Source organism: Centrocercus urophasianus, unplaced genomic scaffold (genome assembly GCF_019232065.1).
Source record: "Centrocercus urophasianus isolate 14NV4802_14NV808 unplaced genomic scaffold, USGS_Curo_1.0 seq_10, whole genome shotgun sequence".
In the NCBI taxonomy this organism is placed as follows: Eukaryota; Metazoa; Chordata; class Aves; order Galliformes; family Phasianidae; genus Centrocercus; species Centrocercus urophasianus.
In genome coordinates, this window is record NW_024884142.1 from 26405634 (window position 1) to 26422182 (window position 16549).

Consider the following 16549-nt stretch of genomic DNA (forward strand, 5'->3'; position numbering starts at 1 on the left):
CCTCTCCCCCTCCCCCCCCTTTCCCCTAATCCAGGAGATGGAGCTCCTTTCTTGTTCAATGTGTAGCATAATTGTTCTCCCATCCTCGAAGAAGTCAGCTGTACTGCAGAGAATTAGAGATGCCCCAGTAACACAAATGCATAATGAAGTGCCTTTAACAGATCACTGTGTGGCTTCTCTAGCTCTCTGTCGTATCTGCTCCAAGTATGGGTGGATTTGATTGCTTTCACTAGTTCACTAACCAGCATATAGCTGCCCTGCTGTCCTGGGGGCAGACAAAGGATTTTTGCCAAGAGTATGCTGGCTCTATATCAACCAGCATAAAAAACTTCCTTATCTTAGTTTTGTCACTCCTAATAACACTGATAAGAATATACATTTCTTTTTTTTCTTGTCTTTATTTATTCCCAGGAAATTTTGCCAAGGTGGAGGTAGTGATTGATAACTGCTCACAGCACTGAGCCTACATCTGCCTTGTAGAACACTGCTGCAGGAGCTCAAATCTTGCTGAACAGCCACAGCCTAGCTCTAAATCCACTGACATTACCTCAGTAGCAGAACACTTGTCAGCATTCCCTTGAGAGAATTAAACATTGCAAACGTAAATAAATCCACCTGGGGATTTCAGAAACATCAGGAGAAACTTTGGGATTGGGCTTGTTATTCTTCTCAGAGTAGTCAGATTTGCCAGTGGTGTCTTTATCAAAAAGCTACACCACCCACACCCAGTTTACTAGCACTCTGAACTAGAAGAATGAAGCTCATTTATATACATTGAAGCTAGATGTCATTTTGCCATTGTCAAAAGAGCACATTTACAAAACTCAAATACTAATCATTTATATACTAGTAACTAAAAGTATGATAGGAACGGCAAGCACTTGGCAATGTTAAACATGCCTACAACATCCAACAAGGAAACTTCGCTTGCCAAACATGCACAGGCTGTGGATCAAAGACTAAAGGTTTCTAAGCCCCACCTTTGCACTGGTCTCTGTGCCTCATTTTGGACAAGTCCTATGTTCCCTTGTTTGCTTCCATTGGATGAAGTGGGCAAACACTACTGCCATCTTCACGGTGTTTTAAGGAGATTTATTTACCTGCAGCAGTTCTGGTATAAGACCTTTGTATGAATGTGTAACACATCCACCCAGGACAGAAAGGATGGGAGAAACAAAGTCTGCCTCTCTCAAAGTAAAACAGGATCTCATTGCCTCGTAACATCTGGATAATAAAAGTGCTGAACTCCTCCAAACCCGCACAATTATGTAGCATAGCTGTTCTTCAGTCCACACAGTTTTAGATTACCCTCTCTAGCAAGCAATACTATTACTTTTATCTTCCCACTTATCAACCAAATTTCTAAACTTTAAACAGCCTATCATTTCTAGTTGGGTAACAAAATAGCATAATTTTACCACAGTAATTAATTAAGCAAACATTGAGCAACATTGCCGTCTGAGTTTGTTAGTTACCAGATACCTTGTATTGTTTTTGTTAACCTAACTGAAACTTGAAACAATTAGGAAATGGAGCAACAGGGGTTCCTGAGCTGTAGATAAGAGCAGGCTGGAAGAAGAACCAAGTGAGGACAAAAGTTGGATGTTGGCTCTTGGTATGGGGGGGTCCATGACAGATGGAAGAGGTTGGGTAGGGATGAACATGTAGGCAAGCAGCAGATGCCATTGGTGCCAGGTCTTCCATGGCATTTTGGGTTAGGTTTTCTGTATTACAAGGTTACTGGGAGGAAAGGGACAACATCCATTTATCTTTTGACCTTCCTATGTTCCACTCTCATGAAGGGAACATTTTCAGCCTTAACTAAAAAAGAATAAAATTATATGTTATCGTATTTTTTGAAACAAAAATGTTTAGGAAGATTGTCAAGGAAACTAACTTACATTTTTATATCAATTGGAGCTAGGCTGTCATAAAACACTGAGAAATAGCTGAAGTACTTGAGTGATGAAATTACGGAAAGGGCAGGGTAAAAGACCAAGAACATTGTCATAAATGAAAAGAGTAGAAAATAGTGGTTACTGATTGAAAAATGGAAGACTTTTTTTTTTTTTTTTTTTTTTTTTTTTCTAAAGAGAACTGAGGTCCTGTATGGATAGATGAGGGAAATTACTATCCTGAATGAATGGCATACACATCTGAGAGTCAAGAAACACCTTAGGCTGAACTTCAACCTATTTAAAGGGAGAGATTTCTAAAATTTACCACGATGAACTCACTGAAACTTAGGTGATTCCTTAATGAAATATGTTTATCAACCACCTTTAGATTACTTTGATTTGTTTATCATTCTTCGTCCACCTGTTTATTCTATTTTTCAATGTTTCTAAGTCTCACTTTGAACGCAATACAGTGAGGGGTTTGCCATTCATTCCTACTTAATATCTTATGGCATTAAATCAGTTGGAACTGTCTCTTACTTCTATCATTGCAATAGAATGGTCAAAACAAAATGATTTTTCCTCTCTTTGTTCCCCAATATTGATGAAAATGTTCAGGCAATTCCAATGCTTAATTATCTCCTTTTATGTCCTTAGATTATTCATCTCAGACTCCTTGCAATCCATTTCCTGAAAATGCCTTAAGTAATTATATCTCCCAACAGAGTTATCATTTACTTTCATTTTTTATCATTTTTACTGAACCATCCCTTTACAACTGCATTGCCTTCTCTTAGTTGCCTCCAGTTCTTCTTGCTAAGGAAATGCCCAGAAGTAACATTCCAGGAACTGGAATTGTAAGGTGGAACAGTATTGCCTCATTTCTCTGTAGCCCACCCAGCTCTCTCAGTATGAAAGACACATGCATCCTATCTCTCAGGGATGCACCTCTTTGTTGCACTTCCTCTGCTGATGCCCATCAGCTCTGGAACAGTAAAAATTTAGAGCAGAATAATTTGCTCAAGGTAACTTAAGACAAGTGTAAACAAAGCTTTTTCAGCCGGCTTCATGTCAACGTGTCAAAACAGGATTGTTTTACATTTGTTGCAGCAACTCTCAGCATGTTGTTTCTTCCCCAGAAATCTGGCCTCTATGAGTGCCAAGTCCCAGTCTCCAAGATGGATGAATGCTGCTCTTCCTTCCCAGCTGCCGCCAGCTCCACACAGCAGGAGTTCCCCCCACACTCCCAGGTGTACACAGGGTGTGACAGCACAGCTGCCTCCCTGTTAAATCCAAATGATGACCTTCAGCCATCCTCCCAGGCTCCCTGGCACCCTCCCGCCAGGCCCAGCTCCACACTGCACTGTCTGGAACTACCCATCGAGGAACTCATTTTAAGTCATATCTTTTAATCAATCTGGATAAATGTCAGTGGAAAGTTGCTACTGCTCACAACCTCTACGACTTTTAACATATACCACATGTTCCTGCATTAAGGCTGGCTCACTCTGCATTAGCATAGAAAAGACGGACTGCAAATCCCTCCAAATGCTCTTAAAATCAAAAGGAATCTTTCCACTGAGTTTAACAAGAGCTGAGTTGAGGTCTTGTGACCCTGCTGCAGCAAAATATTTAGACACAAGCCAAACTCCAAGCATGTGAAGAAGCCCCATGAATTCAATAGGCTTATCAGATGTTTAGGAACTCCAGTCAAGACTTCAGTATTTTTTTTGAGTTGCTGTAGCAGTGCCTCTGTTGTACAAAATAAAATCCATGAGAAAATTTCACTTGCTCCAATGAAAGGAGGAATAGATCTTGAATATATGTATTGTGTGTATTTATATTTGTACATACGTAATGTTTATGTTTACATACAAGTACACACACATATATACATATTTTAGCCTCTCTTCTTCCTTTCACATTCCTGGAAGAAAAGCTTTCATCTGATTTATATCATAATCTGCAAAACACACTGCTTGTGTCTACGTACTTTTCACTAGAAAGAAAGGCTTCCTTTCAAATGCCCTTGTCCCAGTGTTGATGGTGTCATGGTTTTATGTTTTTTGTTTTTTTGGGTTTCAGTATTCCACATCAAAACATCATGTAGTGTACGGGGCTTTAAAGTGCCACTGCCCCAATTCCAGGTACCTATCCCTGTACATTACAGAAGTCATGGGATCTGGCCCTTCTGGGTGGGGGGGGGCACTCTCTTGCTGCCTGGCAGTGGGTGCTGGAGGGTGCTTTCCTAGCCTTTTCAGGTTTGACTCAGTTCCGGGAACTCTCTCTCACCTTGTCTGATTTATTAGTTTCAATTTCAATTAAATTGTATTATATTGTGTTAGCTTGTATTTTTCTGGTATTATAGTAAAATAAGTTTTCCTCCATAGATTGTTGCCGCTGTTCTTTTCCTCCCTCCCTTCCTTCCTTCCCATATTGTGGGACTGGGCAGGGGGGGAAGGGCAGAGGCCTACTGCCCCCCGGTCATGGACATAGATTGATGTAGTCAACTCTGTGATAGATGAATGCTGTCTAAGCTGGGGCATCCTCACACAGTGGACGAATAAAAAGCCTGAAGAGCCTGAGAGGTGGAAATATTGTCCTTACAAAGGTAAAATAAGAAATAAAGGCACTTAGAAAGTATATAAAAATTTACCTCAAATACCATCAAAAGGAAAAATAATTTCCTTTTCCTGCCTTAGGCAATATTTACTTAGATTGAAGTGTAAAAAGTACAGTGGAAATATATGTCCTCTTTGTTGTCTGTAGAACCTTCAAGTAAATCTGCTTCCTATAATGATGTTTAGGGGAAGTTTTAAGCCTTCTCCCTCCATTTTGTTTCCATCATTTCTCTCTTTTTCTTGTTCCATCAAAAACTGCAATGTGCAGATTTCAACCTAAAAATTCCCCACTGAAACAGAATGAATTCATGCATATATATGCTGATCAGCTGCAATTACGTGTGATTCAGAAAGAGGCAAGGCAGCACTTCGTCCATACAGTCTCCAGAAATGAAATGAAAATAACAGAAATTTACCTTGCGGTGAGGGCTGGTAGGTAGCACCTTCAGAAAGACTGAAGAAATATGTCCCCAGTTCTTCATCTTCTAAAGTAAAACCTTGAATTGCTTCCTTGCCTCACTAAAGAACAGATTCCTCCAGACTCACTGCAACTAATTTATAGCAGTACAGAAACAGATGGTTTGGTAGATATAATTTTCTGTTTAACTAGCAGTTCTTTTCGCTCTACTTTTATTTGATTCTCCACTATATATAAATAAAATGGTGTAAAACAAATAATATCTGTGAACATCACTGCTTTTCCTCACCTCTGAAATACCCCATAACCTTCCATAACCTTACTTATTGCTATTTAACCTCATGTCAGGTTATCTTAAAACTTCTAGTTCAACAGGAAATAATGTCATGATAACTAATGCCTATTTTTGTTATTGCTGTTGTATTGTTGTTGTTGCTGTTGCTTTTTCAGCAGCAGGAAGGCAAGCAAAGAAGCAAACACAACAGTTCAGGAGTATTAAAAAGATTATGACAACTCTTGGGCTTTGAAGGGTTTTTTGGAGGCCCCTCCCTACTTCAAGTGAAAAACACATGAGAAGGCATCCAACCAGCACGAACAGGCTCTGGAACATTAAAATCAGAAGAGAAGAACACCATTTTATCCTAGCAGCTCTTCTGCTATAACCTCCCCAGGATCCTACTCCCCAGGAAGGAGGTCTGTGGATAATACAGGTGTCGTGAACAGCAAATGTGACTTGTTTAAGGACACTGGTTTCATCAATGACAAATCTACTTCTGTACCATTAGCAGCTGAAAGGTACTTCCCACAGTAGTCCAAGAACTAGCTCAGTGTTTTCTATGCGTTGTGCAGTCTCTCATCAAGGACTAAGAAAGCACAAGTCTGCTTCCAGCAGGCATCTGTGGCTGATGAATTCTAGTAGTAAGGCCCAACAGTCATGATGCACTACAGCACACTTCTCATAGTTCTGCTAGGACTATGAAGTAGGGAGCTAGAGTCTACGGCTTCGACTTCTTAAGAGAGATTTATTGTTCTCCTTCTTGTCTCCTTTCAAAGTATCTGAGATGGAAGTACCATGGTTATAATTTTGCATGGCCTACAAGAGTATTTGATGGTGACAGGCTTTTAGGATAGAGGCGGAGAACTGTACATGAAAAGAGATTTACTGCAGCTTTGCTGGTACTGAACTTTGGAAACAGACTCTATAGTGTATTGTCACCTCAAACATGTTTAGACAGTCTAGGAGAGGTAGCTGGAGGAAAACCAGAAAGCAAGTTAACAGCTACTGCTCTGAGACCTACTACTTGTGCTCATTCCCTAGCTCTTTCTGGACATCATCCTCTAGCCTAGATTAACCATATCTTTCCCCCCTCCAAAAAAGCAAAACCAAAAAAACCCCAGACAATTATATTATGTTGTTTTACTTCCATATCTATACATACTTTTTTTTATGGAGCAGATATGGAGGTAGTCTGGATCTCTAGCCTGCATTCTGGATGAAGTCAAAATTTATAATGTTAATGGTCTCATTTCTTTCTCCATGAGAAATCACAAGGAGCATCATAGAAACCTGTTTACAGACATAAACTCTTTCCTATGTCAATGCTTTCTCAGTTTTTTATTATGTACAGGAGAATCAGTAGCCACAAATCAATGCCATCCTACACACTAGCATACATCCACATCTGAACCTTCACATGGGACTAAACAATTCAAAATCTCATGTAGGACAATTTAGCTGCAATCTTGATAGAAAGCTAGGCTATGTCTGAACTTCATGTAGTTGTTGTACGTTGAAGGCAAGTTTATATGGGACAAAAGAAGAGCAGAAAGTTATCACTGAGAAATGTCTTGACCATGCCCTCCATTATGAATGTCAAGCAGAGTGATATAGAATTATATACACAGACAGGGTAAGCTCAGCACTGAAACCAGTTTAGGCTAATGTGTGTCTTAGTTCTTAAGTGACTCCAAGTACAGGCATCTTCAGTTACGGCTGATGGGAGTCTGATGAAGTAGATCTCCAGGGCTTTAGTCCTCATCTCCCACATGAAAAGCAGCACCTGTGAATGTTAAAATACCAAAGGTGGATACATTCCAATACTTTCTCTTTTTTTAAAAAAAGCAACTTCAGGATCCATTGTTCAGTCATAATTCTGTAGCCATATCCCGATTTTTAGCAGCTTTTGTCTACATTATCAAAACCCACTAGGTTCTTACATGGCCCTCCAAAAAACATTCAAGCATGCGTGTAGTAGGCACCTCATGCATTGTATCTGATAAGTTTGAATATTTGTTTCCAACTATCTGATCTGGTTAACTAGTTCTTGTACATGCTGTCATTTCCTAGTATGTATTTAGTTTCTCCTTATCTAATGACTTTCAGGAGGAAACACTAATCTTGTACAGTCAGGATCTCTAAAACATGATGCAGAAAAGTTAGTCTACCTTCAGCAACCTTAAAGCAGTTATACAGAGACCCACTATGGGGAGATTTCTAGCAAATTAAAGAATTGAAAGAAGTTATTTTCTGACCACAACCTACTCATTTCAAATGACAGCTATCATGGACTGATGCTATGTATGATATCCATGTTCAGTAGCAGGTTTACCTTTATTTTTCTAGCATTTTTATACCAAGAATTTACATGTTCTTTTGTCATCAGCCTGAAAAAGAAAAGAGCTCACATCTCTAAAGTGTCCTATTTTTCATGGCAAATTTGATAAATAGATCAAAAACCTGAAGCCATGGAAGCTGTGGAGCAAAATTTATTACAGAATGATGAGATTAATGTTCATGTCCCTCTTCTTTCTAACCTGCCTACTACCTCCTTCACCCACCTCCCGGCAAGTCAACATGCTGTGTGAGTAGTCAGCCTGCTTCTGTGACTCAGAATCTCAGAGCATTAAAGCCTGAAGTTTGGCAGATGCCCAGGATAAAGAAATTTTCACAAATCTCCCACAAGGAACACTCTAATCATAGTAAGCTCTGAAGCCTTGAATGAGATGCTTCTTCCATATATAAATTCCCAATTTGCTTAATGGACTCTTCTGAAACTTTGCAGTATAGTATTGCAAATGTTCTTCTAAAAATCCCAAGTCCTTCCCCAGCATATGACCAGCATATACATCTCATGAAGGAAAAAATATAATTTACTGTTCAATTCTGGCTTCTGCTGATAATTCTTTCAACACATAGTTCATTGGAAATTAAAGAAAAAATACTATGTTCAAGTTGTCTTTCAGGAATAACTCATCTTGTAATTGCCATTTCAACAATGGAGGAACATACTTACAAGAAAAGTTGTTGTTGATCTCCATATGGGTGACCTCACTGAAGGTATGTGGAAGAAAATAGAAAAGCAAGCTATTTATTAATGGTTGGACTTCGTGAATTTCACACAGAAATTCAAATGATGTATTCTGTAACTGTAGCTATAGCTTGTGGCCTCCATTCTTGTAAGCTGTAAGTCATTCCCATGAGCATGTGTTCAGTTGCCTGCAACAAAACATTCACTCAATTATCCTGGTTTCTCATATGATATGTGACAATACTGCATCCTAGCAGCTGCATTCAGTGCAAGGGAATTTTCAAATAAATGCAATTCCCCTATTTTTGTAAAGAGTGTGAAAAACACCTTCTTAAATCCAGTTTTACTGCATATGTGTATCTATTTATTTATGCTATGTTGGAACTGTAGAGAAAAGTCTTGATTTTGGTTATCAAAGATCTATAAATTTACATTTATATTCAATATTTACAGTTTAGATATCCAGGAGAGGACATCATATAGAAATTATTCTCCTTATTCATCCCCATAGTTATACCTTACTGATACTTCACAGACAAAATATATATTAAATGTACAGCTACAAACAGTGAGTTCAGAGGACTTTTCAGGTGATATAAATGATCGTTGTTTTTTTTTTTTTCTTTAATATGCAGGGTACTACACCTCAAAAATTGTTTTCTAATTATTTTGGGCTTTATTTGTTCTTTGAATATTTTTCTTTGAGCAGAACTCTATCTTAGTCTTAGAAGAAAGAGTGTTCTGTGGCAGTGTTGTTCTCTGGAAAAGAAAAGCCACTGAAGGCAGAAATGTCAAAAGAAATGCAAAGGCCTGCAAAGAAGGGCAAGGCATTACAAACTCGACAAGTTATGCAGTTTAGGCACACAATACAAATTACTGCAAATGGACTCTTTTTGGACTCTGAATACAGGTTTTTTTGTCTCATAAGGCTGCATGTTAATCGCAAAGCAACTGTATGTATTTGGGTTTTTTTGTTTTTTTGTTTTTTTTTTTTTTAAGGAAACGTGGCCTGTAGTCTAGCTCTGGAAGAGGATAAGGGGACTTAAATCCAGTAAAGACTGAAGAGTTCCCCATCTAAAGCACATAAATGAGGGAGCACCTACTGCCAAACAGTATCAACAGAGCATAAAAAACCTACTGCTCAAAATACTTACTTGCTTCAAATATGATAGCTGTAATTATTTCAGCTGCTTATTTACATTAATAGAAAGTCTTTTCCACATTCTCCAGCTCACACATCTGCCCCACAGAAATCCCTTGCTTAACCATATATGCTGCAGTCCAAGGCAGGACTTGAGCTACCACAGTTCACCTTTCAGGCATCTAAACTTTCCATCTTTTTGGATGACTGAAACTCAAATCAGTACAGCTCCCTCTCTCATTTCTTCTTTGCATTGCTACAGTTTGCTCATGCTAAATAACTGCTTTTCTTTGTAATGGTTTTTTTACATCAGTGGACAAAAATGCCTTTTAAATTTTATTTTTGCTTTTTTTGAAGCATGGAAAAATTTGCGTCTAGAACACTCCATGCAGACATCTCCCTGAAATCTGGCACAGTCATTAAAAAAGCACACAATGCACAATTCAGTAAATGTGGGAAATACAAGTTTTGGTGAGTCTTGAGTCATAACTTGCGACATTAATGAATGAGATGTCCAAAACCCACCACTTCCAAATTCAAGACATATGAGAAAATCTTTCCCTTAAATGGTTCTGAATGGTTGCCAGTGGCCAATTCTCCATGTCCTAGACAACAGACAAAACTTCAAGATACACTCAACTCTCTTGGTAGGAGTGGCATGCATACTTCTTGTGGTAGTAAAATTACCACTCAGAAATTAATTTGTTCCCTTCATAAAAATGAATAGTTTTGTTTTTGAAAACAAAATCATTGCTATCTAAACCCCACTTGCCCTCCAATTTCAATCCATTATTTTTGACAAACACATGCTGCTAAGAAGCAAGAGAAGATAAAGGAACAATTCAAGAGCTAATGAAAATTAAGCCCTTTGGTTATACTCGTAGAAGAACGATAGCAATCTTCTCCCCTACCCAGACTTAACAGCAGTCTTTCATAAACTTTCCATTAAGATCAAATGAAACATTGAGCATTGCTACGTTAATGAAATTCTTCACAGCTCCATTTCTCTCAGCCCAGTGTTAGTACTAAGCATCTAGAAAGCTTATTTTAAAAGTAAATTCAATGGTACTTGCCATTACATATCTACTATCTCATTTTCATTTAACCACTAAGGCATAATGATTGTCTAAAATGAGCCTGTTTCAGAAGCCATAAAGATTATTTGCTAAAGTTTAATAATACTCACATGACCATGAGCATTAATTTCAATGAATATTCAATACTATCTACATTGCAATATCCTGTCATTAAGTAGCCAGCTATTCATTTGCAAGACACCGTAATCTTTTTATTAAGCATCTTTTGCTATCTTATACTCTCAACTAACATAATTTATGAGCATCTAAATATGATCTATTCATAGCATTTAAAATAGAACATGTTTCAAAATTGGTCAGATCATTCTTGAATTACCTCTCTTTATATCCTGGATATATACATAGATTTTGAGATATTTCTTTTGTATCACATAAGTCAATGGTATATATAAAAATATTACTTGTAAAAATATTTTTGTTGTAATTCTTTTTTGTAAACCAATTTCACTGCTCCCTCAATATCATATTAGACTGTCATTTGGACAAATGCAGCCCTCACAGAAGCGAATAAATCACATCTCAGTGATGTGACATTGTTCTCGCCCTTATTTCATATCTTCTCTATGTTGAGAGCCTGGTTGCTGAAATGGAAGAGAGTCATAGATTAGTGCATGATTGCATGGGCCTCTGGAGCTTATCTGGCCATACTTCCAGACTGCAAAGGTCCTGCTACGTGTTAGCATTGACTTGCAGCCTTTAAATCACAGTTCTGTGCCATCTGTAAACTTTGTAAACTTTAAGTCCCATTGTCCAAGTCATTCATGAGGATTCTAAGTATTATTTGTCCCACATACAACCTTTAGGAAAGTCATCAGTACTCAGTAACCAGCTGAATTTAGAATAACTAATCACAACACTTCAAGAGCAAAAACAAACCAGTTTTCACCCACCTTGTACTCTACACACAGTCCATATTTCCATATTTTTGGTTTATTTGTGACTCCATTTTCAGTCAAAGTACATTAGTTGCAAATTTTCAAAGGGTATGTACAGACTTCCAATGCAAAATTTGATCATGACTTTTTACTGGATTTTTGTATTTCCCAGAGAGAAATACCTCTCACTTCATAATCTGCCTTATTCATGTCGTTTTTGGCAGCACACAAATTTGTGAACAACTGTTTTCAAGCTTCAGGAAGCATCAAATTTCATCAAAAATCTCTGATGAGCTCCTTGACAGCTCATTAGACTTGCAGCTACTCCCATCAAACATACATTAGTTTCACAAAGACATGGTCAAATATCCCACTAGTTTTATGGTTCTGTCACTCTCTTTTTTATATGTTTTAATTTAAAAAATAATAATTTGTTTTGTTATTTATGTACATTCACTATACTATATATTTTATGAGGGCTGCTCTGAAAGTAATGTTTCCTATTTTATTATTGTTGGCCCACAAAGTCTAGGGTGGATGCTGGTGGTATGGCAGTAGAAGTTGATCCTTCCCATCAATATTCCATTATGTTTTGTTGTCATGCAACAGATGACAGCAGAAGGGCAGTCTGACAAAACGGCATCTGACATGGAAGTGCGAGTGGAGCAAAGGTGTGGAAGTGAATTCCTCCACACAGGAAAAATTGCACCCACTGAAATTCATTAAAGCTTGCTGAACTTTTGTGGAGACCAAACAGTGGATTTGAGGTAGAGGGAAGTGCATTTCAGCAGTGCTGACAGTGGCTGCAGGTAACTGTGAGCGCAGTGTGCAGGCTCTTGTTCATCACTGGTGAAAATGCAGAGCTAATGGTGATGACTGTGTTGAAAAAGTTTTGTAGCCAAGAATTTGTCCTACTAGAGTGTTTTTATGCTCTTTGTATTGGTTATATTTTCCATGGAAATAATTAGGAGCATTACTTTTGGGACAACCTTCATAGATGCAGCCCTCAATTCATCTTCACTCAGTGTGCCCCAGACAAGCCATAAGCTTGGACAGCCATACTTTGCTCTTCAGGACAGTGCCTCACATGATCCTACCAAGGATATTTCCTTGAACAAGCCCAAGCGCATTCCTTTTTTCCACCACAGAGTTCCACACGCTTGAGCTGCTCCTTTGCACAAAGAACATCTGCACGCTTATCAACCCTCACATGCCAGCCAGCTAGTCTGCATTCACCCACAGCAGCTCTGCCACCCTGTCATCTCAGCAATCTCTGCAAACTATCCCTCTGTAACTCTGTAATACCAGTAATATCACTGATCAGCGACTGCGCGCAATCTTCCACCTCCTTCTGTTTGTTCTCCAAGCTGAGTGTGCTTATGTTCAGGTGAATGCAAAAGGCCCTCAGCAGCCTGTGTTTGAGTCTTTTTACAAAAAGGAAGCACAATTATGCCTGCCTGTTAAAGCACGACAGGACAGCCTTGGGGGGGTTATTTTTTTTGTTTGTTTGTTTATATTTTTTTAAACTCTCAGATCTGTGCTTTTTTCTAACCAACAGCTCCACGTCTAGCACACTCCCACAAGACTCGGGAACCCTGGGTCCTATGGTCTGCTCAGCCAAAAGGAGTTCAGCTCTCCTCCCTCTGTCTGGGAGAATGCTCTAGCAGGCAGATGTACAGACTATGTGAGGCAGAAGAAATGGCAGTGCTTTTAGTACTTTCTACTGGAGCTGTTCCACCTTCATAAAGGAATTCAAGATTTAGTAGGCCAAGAATGTTACTTTCCAGCCAAACCATTAAGGGCACTCTCTGGGAAATAGGAAAACCTGGGTTCCAAACCCTGCTCCAAGAGACTGTGTTTTGCTGGTTTTCTTTTTTAAATTAAGCAGTCTTTTGATAAAACTCATGAAGTCTCCAAGGGAAAGCACAAAGTATGTGTCTCTGCTGGAAAACACACTGCACTCAAACATCAGCCTTCAGGCACAATGGCCCCAGTGAGAGTCACCCCAGTGCTTTCTTCAGCAGATTTTGCTATTTTTTAATCTAATTTGAATAGCAAACTCCTAGCCAAAAAGTCAGATTCCCCTGCACAGCCAACCACGCATTCACTTACTGAGTCGTGCTGTTCATCCTGTGCCTTCCAGCAGTGACACTGACTAGGTAATCAATAGATTTTCTGTCTGGAGATGTGGAATATACCTGTTCCCTTCAAATCACAGTATGTCCAGACTAATGTCCAAACAAACTCATTGCTGTCAAAACAGGAAGCAAAGCATTTTTGGAAAAATATTTAAAAAAAAAAAAAGGAGAGAGAGAGAGACGGAGAGAGAGAGAAAGAGAAGGCTAAATTTCTTTTTAGAGTTGTGAATTACATAGGATGTGGTAAATTGTCTAGTCAGTGTTTGTCTACATGTGGTCTGAATATTTTTTATGTAGATCCTGTGTTTAAATACATATATTTTTTGAATAAAGATTAAATTCCCAGGAGTTGTGATGCCAGTAGCAAATTACAGGGCGTTTTCTTCATCTACAAGATCACTAGCTTTTGCCATTGGTCTTGGGTACTGATTTACCCAGAAATGTGAAATGGAATAGTTGCCCTACCAGAAGCATATGCTGTGCTTTCAGTACAGTTGAGGGCATAGTTCAAAGAAAAATACATATAGGAACACTTTCTCTGTTCCCACCACCGTGAGTGTACTTTAAAAGTATAGGGTACCTTTTCCAAGGGTATTTCAGGAATTAAACACTTTTCCATAGTACAGGAACTTCAGAACCATTCAGCATTTTTTCATTTTTATTTTTAATTTTATACCTCAATATATTTTGGGGTGTTTTTTGTTGCTGCTGTTGTGGCATGCTGAACTTTACCATTTCACTCCTGTTTTTTCAAAAACAAACAAACAAATAAACAAAACCAAACCCAAAACTGTTTGTAGGCAAGATGTCTTTCTTCATGTAATATTAATCTCCTAAAAACAGACACCTCTTAAGTTGCATAGGTACTCTTGATACCCATTGTCTTAAGCTGAGAAAGGTCATTTTGTCTGCTTAAAGAAGTGCAGTGTTTGCAGCAAACAGTGGAAAACCTGGAGTGTCTTCCTAGCATGTATGAGACTGTTTGGGTAGATTTTGGCAGGTGCACACAGTTCACAACAGTCTTAAAGAATTCCTACACTATGACACTTCACTCTTAGAATGAATCTATCTTAAAACTAGTCTTATTAAGAGATCTTGCTTTATTGTTCTGTGAACTTTTCAATTTTTACAGATACAGAGGTAGTACAGGATAGGAATATCAAGATCAAAACAAGTCAACTCAGTAATATTATATAGAAGCAGCAGAGCCATTTTCATGAGCAAACAAATTTTCCCTGGCTTCAAACAATTGGAATTAACCGTAATACACTGATACCTCCTGCCTTTTCCAACTGCACTCGTCAAATCTCTTAGAAAAAAGTTATTCAAACTTGGAAGTGGGAATAACACAGCTGTAGTAGATGTTGAAACTGTAAACACCATGTAGTACACTAGCTAACATGCCTTTTTTCCCCTAAATTTGGTTTGTATTAATCTCAGCACGACAGTCTGCATCAACAGTAGATCCTTCTCTGGCTTGAACCCTGCTGCTTTAGAACAGATTAACCTGACTGACTCGATTAGTCAAACTTCAACCTGCTGCCACCTCTGCTGCTCTCAGTCCCATTTACATACGTGGTGCTTTCAGTTTCTAAGCATGATTTCTCTCTGGAATCAAAACAACCGAGTGAAGAAAATGCTCCAAGCTTGCTGAACAGTAGCCTCCTCAGGGATACAAACACACTAATCCTAGCATTGATGGACTCCCACATTGCTCAGCAAGGTATTTCTGTGCATGGCCCAGACAGTTTTCCATGCTGTAAATACTTTTCACAGATAAACAACCAAAGAGAAGCTTCTTCTTACTTTATCCCAAACTTGTCAAGGACTGCTCCCACCAAAGCTTCTTTTGTAAAAGTTTTAGGATGTTCTTTTGGATCACTTTATGGCACAGATAAGAGTAGTTACATTCCCCAGCCAGAGTGAGTCAGAGGATCGAGCACTTCCACAACATGCAATATTTGACACCACCTAGACTGAGAATAGCCTACCACTATCAATCTAATTCTCTGCTGTACACATGCACCATTCTGTGCTTAGGAACAACATGACCATAAGAGAACTGAATATACTCAGATGCAAAAAGCAGCCACTCCAAATTCAGGCAAAAACACTGATCACAGGCAGTTTCTCAGAAGACATGTTAAAAGTACTCACAATTTCCAGGCATTTGGAAGTGCTGTTTCAAATGAAGGAGTTGTGGAGAACCCACTCCCACATCAGAAGATTAGAGGCAGGTAGAGTCAGACAGGATATCCACAGTACCAGAAGAATTGAGAGGCAAACTAAAGCCTTTCACTAAGAGAAGTGCTGTTCTGTGTTCTGAATGAAGAGTTCCAAAATGGAGCTCTTTTACAATCACTGTATCTCCTCCTCCAGACCTTGCTCCGATCTCTTTTGTAGGTTTACTTCTGTGTCCCAAATGTCTTCACACATTAGAACATAAATAATGGAAGTGAATGGATTATGAAATCATGTGATACAGTCAGAGCAGATGTAGAAGTGAAGTGAAAGAAGAGTCCAAATAATCACAGTAGATAATGAGAAATTGTTTTCTGACTCCTACAAGACCCAAGTTTTGGCAAAGCAAATACTATGATACGTGAATAAGGCTGCAGAGTAAATTCCTGAAGATTACCTACAAGAATCTTTGAATATCTTGAATAACACCAGGCTATGTGACTAATCATCATTATCCTCGAGATCAGTTGCATAAAGTGGGAGGAGAAATATTGAACTAATGGTAGATTAGGGAAACTTTATCCTTGATAAACATATTAACATATTTCAGGGTCAATTAACCTGCAGCAAAAACCTACCAGGCTCACTGCTATCAGCTGTGAGAAGGGTGTTATCACTTTGTGATGTCAAGTATTTGTTCCTATTTACTCAGATTCGTTCCTCTAAAAAATTGTTATTATTGACTATAGTGTCAGGATAGATGTGATGCATGGAGGCAGGGCTGAACCCATTTAAGGGAGCCTTGCAGTAGGACCTGGTGATTTTCTTCAATCTGTTCAAGTATGTCTCTTTCTACTGTTCTCATCCAGTTT

The 16549-nt window shown here is 38.6% G+C and overlaps 1 long non-coding RNA gene across 1 annotated transcript; it reads right to left on the bottom strand.

The window, feature by feature from the left end:
• Positions 1-6476: 6476 nt before the first annotated feature.
• Positions 6477-15871, bottom strand: LOC122163426. Its single transcript, XR_006169911.1, has 3 exons — positions 15654-15871; positions 8231-8433; positions 6477-6997 (listed from the first exon to the last, which is right to left on the bottom strand). It is a non-coding gene; the product is annotated as an uncharacterized LOC122163426 (long non-coding RNA).
• Between the last annotated feature and the right edge of the window lie 678 nt (positions 15872-16549).